Raw genomic sequence first — 9,599 nt, 5'->3', positions numbered from 1 at the left:
GTGGTAAATACTTAAAAAGAGCTCATTAAACCCCTTTAAAAAAATCAGTCTCAAACAAGCTAATAACTGCAGAACTCAAAGGTTTTTACATAGTTTTTAAATGTAGTTTCCATTTTAATTATTGGTATTAGGACTTGGTTAATGAGAATGCTTAGTATAAGAGCTTATTTCAGCTGCTACAACTCTCCCTCCTAGTTCCCTTGTACAGCTAGATGGCAAAAAGCTGCCATGTGTTTTGAAGGTTTCATTCATGGTAAAATTAATTATTTATCCCACAGCTGCTTTTTGGCTTAGCAAATATCAATGACATCATAAACCCTGTCCTCCGCGCTTTTTTTACATCACCAGTTGGCATTATAAATATTTTAAGTGTAAATCGATCTCTGCAATGAATTTACTATACAAGTACATTTCTTCCTTTTTCCTTCAGAAGAAAAATAAGAATGTTCCACCCTTCAGAATTTAGAAGCCAGATTTTCTAAAGATTCTACATTCCAGTAGAACACTTTAATTTTAATTAGATTTTCTTTGGTCTTAGAATCCATTTAAGTTAGCAAAAAAACTTACAACAATTGTTTTTTAAAAAAAGTTAAATCATACATTCTCTTAAAATGGTAAGCATTTATCAAAGTTGTTTTAATTAAAATGTGCATTATGCACATCATTAATTTTTAAAGCCTATATTAAAATGCCTAATGTAGAATTTTGACTTTCATATTGACTCATATACAAAGTCTACATAGCCCAATAGTAAACCCAGCATATGAAAATCAAGACTTACAAAAGGATTGGGTTATAGTTTTTGCTTCACTGAAGAGTTCTGTGTTGAATCAGAAATTTCTCCTACTGTTCTTTTAAATTATAGATAACCAAGAGTATTTAAAATAGAGCCAGACCATCAGATTTTTAAATCCCCACAATCCTTCTGGGACACATCTGTAAACGAGGCTCTTGAGTAATCTTTGTGGATGAGATACAGAAATGAGGTCTAGGATGTGGTCTAATAGCTGGGTTGATCAGCTGTACTCAAAGAATGTTCATAGGTGTGGAAGCCAACATAGAAGGCGGTTTGTGTTGGCCTGCTTCAGAGCTCTTGCCTTGACCCTGACATTTCCATAATTTTATCAATGACTCAGGTATACTTAGACTGTATGTATATTAGGTTTGCGGAGGAAGCAAAGCTCAAAGCACTAGTGAATGTGAATGACAATCACTATTAAACTTGATATCCCTGAGCCCAGAGCAAGGGCTGAAACTAAGACTGTGTTTAAAAAGAATAGATGTTGGCTTCATTTAGGTTCTAAAATCAGTTGCCCAAGGACATGGAATGGAATTCCTAGCTTAACAGCAGTTTGGGTTGTAAAAAATAGTTTTAGGTCAGTTGAGCATTAACCAACAAGACAAAAGAAATTAATGCTATCTTTGGTGAGATTCATAGACGAATAGAGTCCGTATCAGAAACAAACAATATAATACACTATACTCAAAACGATGCATTGTGGACTACCTGTCAGGGATGTAACAAGGGGCACTGCCTTTGTTGGTATGGATGCTGGCTCACATGACCTTAAAAGCACCTCTTAAATCTGATTATGCAGTTTAAATTGAGCTCCCAGGCACCTATACGTGAGTCTGCTAATGTCTAATTCAGCCTGATTCAGTAATATTTATGTAAGATGTAACTATTATATATCCTTTTGTTGACTTACAGTGAATATCTATCCTTATTCTTTTCTACTTAATGATTATTCCCTAGATAATTAATCAATCATCACTTAAAGTAAGTGCATCTATTCTGTGACCACCACTGGGTTAAATTTAAAAGGCTATTTCCAAGCATTCTTTCATTATCTTAGATCATAATTAAAATTCCTAGTTCAAAATGATATGTATTTTGAATAGCCATAAAATAGGCATGTGTCCAGGTTTTAATATAAAATTGCACAGTACACCTAATCAACTTAGACAAAGATGGAAGGCAAATGTGTGTTCACTCCGTGTACTCCCTGTGTACTCCACTACTCTACCTTGTGTTTTGGCTTTCAAAAGTATTTCTTTATAGGGTCAAGCGGACACTTGTTCCTTTTGAATGCTGTCATCTGAACCCCTTTCCCATGTTGGGGGCTCTCCCACATTATGAGGCAGAGCCCACTCCCCACCATAGGAGCTAAAATGCTAGATACATCAGGCTTGAATCCTGGGCCCATGACTGACTCCGCCCCAGTGGCAGGTGCTCCAGACAGCAACACCCCTTTGCCCTGCCGTGCTGGGGGATCAGCGGGGCTTGCTCCAGAGTCTGGACCCAGTGGCAGCAGGAGAGGTGTCTTCACTGGACCCGCTCCATGCCATCATTTTGAGGGTTATTTTTGGCTACATAACCTCTAAACCTAGTTCTCTGTCCTCCTGGAGAGTCTATAGTTTACCTTCAGAACAAATTCCTTTTCGACTAAAATAGGCAGAGCTAGTTTCTGTTCCTTGTGATAAGAAATCCTGACTGTTAGGGGGTGTGAGTCTGTGCTTATGCTGGCATGTTAGTCGGTCACTAGGACCTACTGAACATGATGCACTCCGGAAAGCACAAAAGGGAATGTTTATTCATTTTCTGAGTATTTTCTGGCTTGGCACTGGACAGAAGAGGCACACGAAGCTGGTGTTTTCAAATTATTGCTGTTGGGACAAGCAGGAGGGTGGGGTGGAGGGTGGAGACATATTATTTTGTGGGTTTACTGATTCTGAAGATTGATTTAGCACGGATAAAGGGTCAGAATAAGGAAGGATGCTCTTGAGAAAAATACTGTGTTTCATCAATTCCAAGAGGCCATTTTTTTTTTCATCTTAACATTTGTGGAATTAGGAAACATTGTTAGAGTGTGTCATATTTTAATTGCCACTTTTTTCTCCTGAACCCATCTACTGTATTTCACCAAATATAAAATGTTATTGATATACGCTATTACATGTTTTAACCACTAAGAAACAAGCTCCATAAATATTTTAATTTTTTTTTGAGAGAGAGAGAGAGAGAGAGACAGAGAATGTGAGCGGGGGAGGGGCAGAGGGAGAGGGAGAGAATCTCAAGCAGGCTCCATGCTTAGCGCAGAGCCCTACGCGGGACTCCATCTCACGGCCCTGAGATCATGACTTGAGCTGAAATCAAGAGTCAGATGCTTAACCAACTGAGCCACCCAGGCGCCCCCTCAGTAAATATTTTTAAATGGCGACACCTAACACCATATGGAGGCTCTAGAGCATTTATAGTTCTCAAGAGAACTAAGTCAGTCATGGAAGTGGTATGGGTTAGATACCAAATTCCTGTTCATTTTTGTTGTAGTCTCCCAAAGCTCTTAAAAAGTAATAAATTTGCCTCTAACTTCTGTTATGAACAGTCAGGTGCTAATCATCTTTGCTTGGCTGTAAAAACTGCTGCTTATGGTTATAGTGATTCTCAATTTTGTTGAAGGCACCTTTTTTTTTTGGTAAGCTTTTATTTGGAAAATGTCAAATATATACAAAAGTAGACAGAATAATATAATGGATCCCAATATTCAAAAATCATCAACTCATGACCAGTACTGTTTGATTTTTAACCTATTGTCTGCCCACCCCATTTTATTTTGAAGCATATTCTAGACACATATCATACCATTTGTAAATATTTGTGTATGTTCTGTGAACTATGATGACTTTTCAAAAATATATAATCACAATATCATTATTACGTTCCTGAAAAATATATCTATAATTTGTGACATCTTTTTTTTAATAACAAATTTTGTATTCATTAATTAGGTTTTAAGGTGCTTTTATCTTTGGAGGTTTTTAAAAAGAAAACCAAATTAGGTCCACTTCCATGTCTACTGATTTCTTTTTAAGAAATTAATATGATGCTGGTAGGTTATACTGTAGCTTTGGAGTAGTATTGATCTTGATTTTCCATTCTGTAGCTTTCTTATTATTGTGTTTTCCAGCTGAGAATTTGTATAAATATGCTGCTATTCTTTCCATTTCCAAAGCGACCTTCAGAAAACTCATATCCCCTTTTTATTTTCATTCCCAAAAGGAGGATTCATAATTACTATATCAAATAACTCGGACATTCTGTTAGATAACGGGCACACCTACACTGCACCATGTCAGCATGTGTTAACACAAACTCTGACTCCCCTGTTGAAGATTTCCAGTGCATCTTCATCTATGTCACATCCAGCACTCAACCTGCAGCTCATGGCCTAGTCAGATACTGTTCTGGAAGTAGGGTGGGCTTTTTGAATCCGCCCACTTGTTGCAGGCAGTGCTCTGGTTCCTTAAGCCTTAGGTTTCTCTTTCATTCTTTCTCTCTTTTCTGTCTTTCTTTCTGTATGGGTTCACAGAGTTTAGGGCACTGGACCTCGGGAGGCTGGAAGCACCATCCTCTGTGTGTCATCTTCTTTAAATTTAAGTTTTTGTTTTTATCAGAGTAATATCCACCATTTAAAACATCATATAATTATCTGTCAAGTAATCTGTCAGTTCATTTTTTTCATGAAGACATCCTTTGTTAAGCCCCCATTCACCATCATCCTGAGAATTCCTTTCACCTTTCTCAAATATGGATCTTCTGATTCCTGTATCCAATGTCTTCTCATTCTCTACCTTCATTTCAGTGGAATGCTTCCTTCAGAAACTCCTAAAAAGGCATGCTTGGGAGGTACATGAAAGGCTTGTGTTAATTGTCTTCATTCTCACCTCATACTTAATATTTTGGCTGGGTATAGAAATCTAAATGGGAAGGAATTTTTTCTCATAATTTTTATTCTTGCTTCCATGTTCCCACTGACAAACTGGATGCTCTGATTCTTAGCCCTTTGTATGTGAACTGTCTGTTTTTATTCCCCCACTGGAAACATTTATGTTGTGAAATTTCATCATGATATGCGTTGGTGAGGGTCTTTTGTTGTTTAAGGACCTGGGTACCCTGTGGGCCCTTTTGATCTGGAGGCTCGGATTCCTCAGTTCTTGGAATTTCTTGTATTATTTCTTCAATAATTTTTTCACATACTTTTTCACTTTTCTTTCTCTCTGGAATATCTGTTGTTTGAATGTTGAATCTTTTCCTCCCATTTTTTCATCTTTTTGTCAATTTCTTCTTGGCAGATTTCCTCAAATCTGGGACATTTCTTCAATTTTCATTTCTATCATTTAAAAAAATTTCTAAGAACATTTTCTTATTCTCTTAATGTGGATTTTTATTATTTCTCATGTCTCTTTCATGAGTGTAATATTTTTCTAATATCTATGAAAATTAACTATGATGTATTGTTTTCTTCCTTTGCATTGCTCCTGTTTCTTCCAAATTCCCCCTTTTCTCACCTTTCATTGAGTCTCTGTAATTCAGTCAAGTTAGAAACTTTTCTTAATTCTCTGATAATCCCTGACTGTCTATTCACATTTAAGACTGAGGCACTAAAACACTGGAAGCTCTCTATGCATCAGTGGAGCTCGTTGACCAGTAGGGGGCTGGTGCTTCACTGGGGGAGATCCACATGTGTGTCGGGTAATTTCCTGAGGGATAAATCCCCAGTAGCCTGAGGAGTAGCATTATGGCTGCCTCTGTTCTGAGAGCTGAGTGGAAGAAGAAGAAGCCTGAATAAATCTCACATTTACCATGTAGTCTTTCACTTAAGCTTCTTGTATTCAGTATGAACCAAAAGTTCAGAACCTCTCTAGTTCAACCTCTTCAAGAGTAAATCTCACCTATCCTGATAGAATGGTGAATACTTGCTTTCAAAGAATGGGGAAAGAGATCTAACTATTCCTTATGGAAAATGCAGCCAAGCCTCCTGTGTTGACTTCCTCCTACACTACCACTTTTAGAGGAACTGGGCACCACGAACTCCTGGATATAACCAAGATTCTGTATTCTAAATTGTATTGCCTTTGGGTCACTTCCTTCACTGCAGGCTTCATCAATTAGGCTAAGTAAATTACCACTTGTCCACCCTTTTCAAGCTCTAGAAATCTGCTGATACCTCATGTATGCCCCTGTTGCCCTCAGCCTTATGGATTTATGCCTTTTTGATTTCTTTACTCTCACGTCGGTGAGATTTCATGTGTTTTATTTGCCACGTTTAAATGGAAGTCCATGACACAGGTTTTAAGGGCACACTTAAAAGGAAATAAAGATGTAAAATACTGTTACATACATCAGCAATAATTGTAGTGAGAGAATTACTATGCAGTACGGACCTCATATTGCCTGTGTAAACTCGCACAACTGCCATACTTGTTTTGCTTACTCCTCTTGTCTCCTAACGCACAGTAAAATTTAATACTCTCTTAACCTACTCATACCATCTTCTTAGCAAAATATTCCACCTAACACATACTACTATAAATAATACGTACTCCCCCCTAAAAAGAGAGAGAGAGAATTTCACGTAATCACTGATCAGAATCTTGTCACACATCCATGATGAGTCCGTGATACTGGCCGATGGCTTAGGAAGCCTTGCCTAAGAGGGTGGTCTGGTTTAGTCTGACATGGCTGAAACGTATTTTTGTTTGAGACAGCTCAGAGCTTCTGTGCTGACTTCGGGAAGGCCCTAGGCCCCATGTGTGAGATCTACTAGATTTTCTACTCCTGGAGGGCAAAGTCTGTGTGCTGTTTATTTTGTGTCTCTTAGTGCCTACAAAGAACTGAGCATAATAAGTAAACATGTTTATTGACTAGAAATAGGAGCTGAGGTCTTTTCCTACCAACTGGTTGTCTGGCCTTGGACAAGTCATCTGTTGGATCTGATTGAGGCCAAAAGAGCAGGTCACTTAGAAGAGGTGAAGGGGAAGAAAAGGGTCGGGAGTGGGACGCCAGGGGACACACTTAGGCTTAAAGGGTAGGCAGAAGGAGAACGTGAAATAGATGGAAGCAGGAGAACAAGGGTCACGGAAGCCAAAAGAGGCCCTCAGAGAAGCAGCATCACATGAAATCATATCAACTAAGGACAAGAAAACGGAGCTTGGATTAGACCGTGCTCTGTCTTCAACCAAGCGTTTCCATACTCACTCATTCAGTCTGTGTAGATAAGGCATGCTCTTCACTCCTGAGATGGTTATGGTGAGAGCCTAAGACGGGAGCACAAGGGAGTAGTGCTGAGCCCCGTGTATGTGTGAGAACATCGTGTGTGTGATTTGTGTACGCTGTGTGTATACTGGAGGGACTGTGACGTGGAAGAGAACCAGACCCTAGAGACTGTGCAGTAAGGGGTTGGGAGGATCTCCAGTGAGGTAAGAAGGACATGAGTTGCTCGTATGTCATCAGCCTGTGACGTACCATGGAGTTTACTCAGCCTGGTGTAACCTGAATAGAAAGGTTTGAGTCAGGGAACAAGAGTCCCCTACTGTGATTTGCTGCAGGCCATTACTGCTCTTGGTCACCAGCCAGTGGATTCTTCTGCAAAAACATCATAGCCTGGAATTTGGAGATAAGTAGTAGGCTTCAGTCCTACTCTATTTCATTGATTCTAAGATTTTTTTTTCCCCACACCACTGAAATTATGTTGTACCACAGTCTAATTAGCAGCATTTTATTGTTCCTTAAGGACACATGACATAATGGTATATTTTACCCTTGATGGCCCTGATGAAATACCATTGGAGAGAATAAAATAATATTCACTCAGCAAACATTTATCATGTCATGCATATCAAGTCATAGCTCTAAAGTGAGTTTAAAACTTTTTTTTTCATTTGCTTTACAGTACGAATTGTTACAGAAGCCTAACCTAAAAGATCTACTTGTCCTCAGTGAATGTTATTATCTCATCTGTGTGCTGTGGGTTTGCCGCCAGCTCCCTGGAAACGCTCCAGTTGGCTTCCCTGTCCAGTGTTTCTAGCAGATGCCCTCACTCTGTTTCATTATATGAAAGAGAAAATTTTACAAAAAGTATCAGTTTAGATTGGCAAAATCATAATCCATTTAATTTTTATGCAGACATAAGTGTACCATTCTTTGATTATGATTTTATTTAGAAATTTAACTTTGAAAACTCAAATATATGATTGAGAATGTATAAAATCTACATTGAGTATTTTTGTGTTAAAATGGATTAATACTTAGATTTTGAAATTTCCTTTTTTTTTTTTTAAAGATTTTATTTATTTGACAGAGAGAGATATGGGACAGCGAGAGAGGGAACACAAGCAGGGGGAGTGGGAGAGGGAGAAGCAGGCTTCCTGGCAAGCAGGGAGCCCGATGCGGGGCTCGATCCCAGGACCCTGGGATCATGACCTGAGCCGAAGGCAGATTCTTAACAACTGAGTCACCAAGGTGCCCCGAAATTTCCTTACTCTTTTAAAGATGAAAGACAAATCTGATCAATTCTGCTTTCCCTACCCTTCACTCCCTCCATGAAAACAGTACAGACATGTAGGCAACCACAGTGAGAGCCAGAAAATCACTGCACCTTTAAAGCAGATCATAAATACATCTGCAGGCAGCACTGAATTCTGTGGCTGGCATGGGCCCCCATTGCTATAAATCACAAAAATAAACCCTGGATGAGTGTTTTATTCCCGAAGAAGGGGAAAAAAACCTTCTTAGTTGTCGTATTAGTGAGTGTCAGCAGAGCATTTTTCAGGCTAATCGCCAGAGGAGGAAAGTTCTGGAATGTGGCCTCAGGGAGAATGTTATACATGAACATTATACTCTAATGTGGTATGCAGGCCAGCATGTTTTACATTGAAATGCATAATCGGAAAGATTTTTCATTTCTCCAGGATGGTGAATTTTCATATTGCTTGCTCTCTCCGTCATCTGCATACCTGTAATAAAGTCAAAAGTGGCATTGTATACATGTTTCAAATGCTCAAAAATAGCCTTAGAAATGTTTCTTTCTCTTCTCTTTCCTCCCCTGCTCTGCCCACCCCTCCCTTCTTATCTCACGTGGTGAGTGACTGGGTTATATCCTTTGAAGACTGAGTCCGTCATTTGTCTAGGGCTCCCTGACACAGTGCTTCTTAGGACTTGACAAAATAGAAAGCATGATGCAAGCTTAGCTATTCCCTAAACTTGCTAATCTGGACCTATTTGTTCACCTAATTTGAGTCTGATGCTTGGCCCACCGGATTTAAAAGACTGACCTCCACCTTCTTGTGTTGCTTTGCCGGTCGGTCCAGCCAGAGCCCAGCCCCTCACATGGCAGGTGGCTTACCAGCCACTCCTCAGCCACATCCATCTGTACCCCTGCCTCTGTTCCCACAGACACGTGCTCGTTTGGGAGCGATTCTCAAGTAATCACATCCTAAAACGATCTTCGCTTCAAACATCTGTAAGGTTTGGCCTTTATCAGAATAGCTGCCTTTCTCTCTGTTTTACCTCCCCCTCCCCCCAGCCATATAGCTATGGCTGAAGAAAGGGTGGGAAAGAGGAGCCTGTATCTGTTTCTGCAAGAGTCCCAAATCTCTCCTTGACTGATGCAGGGATGTCACCACTGTGACTTCACTGGACGCTAGCAGGACACTAGGAACACCCTCTGAGACTATTCCAGAGGGAAACTGAAATTGCCCCACAGGTAAAGGTCATTTACTTGGGTTTATTATTGTCTCAAATACTTTTAAGAAATATT

The 9,599-nt window shown here is 39.5% G+C and overlaps 1 pseudogene; it reads right to left on the bottom strand.

Moving 5' to 3' along the window:
* Positions 1–3,819: 3,819 nt before the first annotated feature.
* LOC114211233 (rRNA N(6)-adenosine-methyltransferase METTL5 pseudogene) lies at positions 3,820–9,209 on the bottom strand (annotated as a pseudogene).
* Positions 9,210–9,599: the final 390 nt, after the last annotated feature.

Source organism: Eumetopias jubatus, unplaced genomic scaffold (genome assembly GCF_037043125.1).
Source record: "Eumetopias jubatus isolate StellerSeaLion01/CBP00866 unplaced genomic scaffold, mEumJub1_p1.0 scaffold_13, whole genome shotgun sequence".
NCBI classification, from domain to species: Eukaryota; Metazoa; Chordata; class Mammalia; order Carnivora; family Otariidae; genus Eumetopias; species Eumetopias jubatus.
The sequence above is the reverse complement of the archived record's forward strand: the minus strand, read 5'-3'. Positions and strand labels throughout refer to the sequence as shown.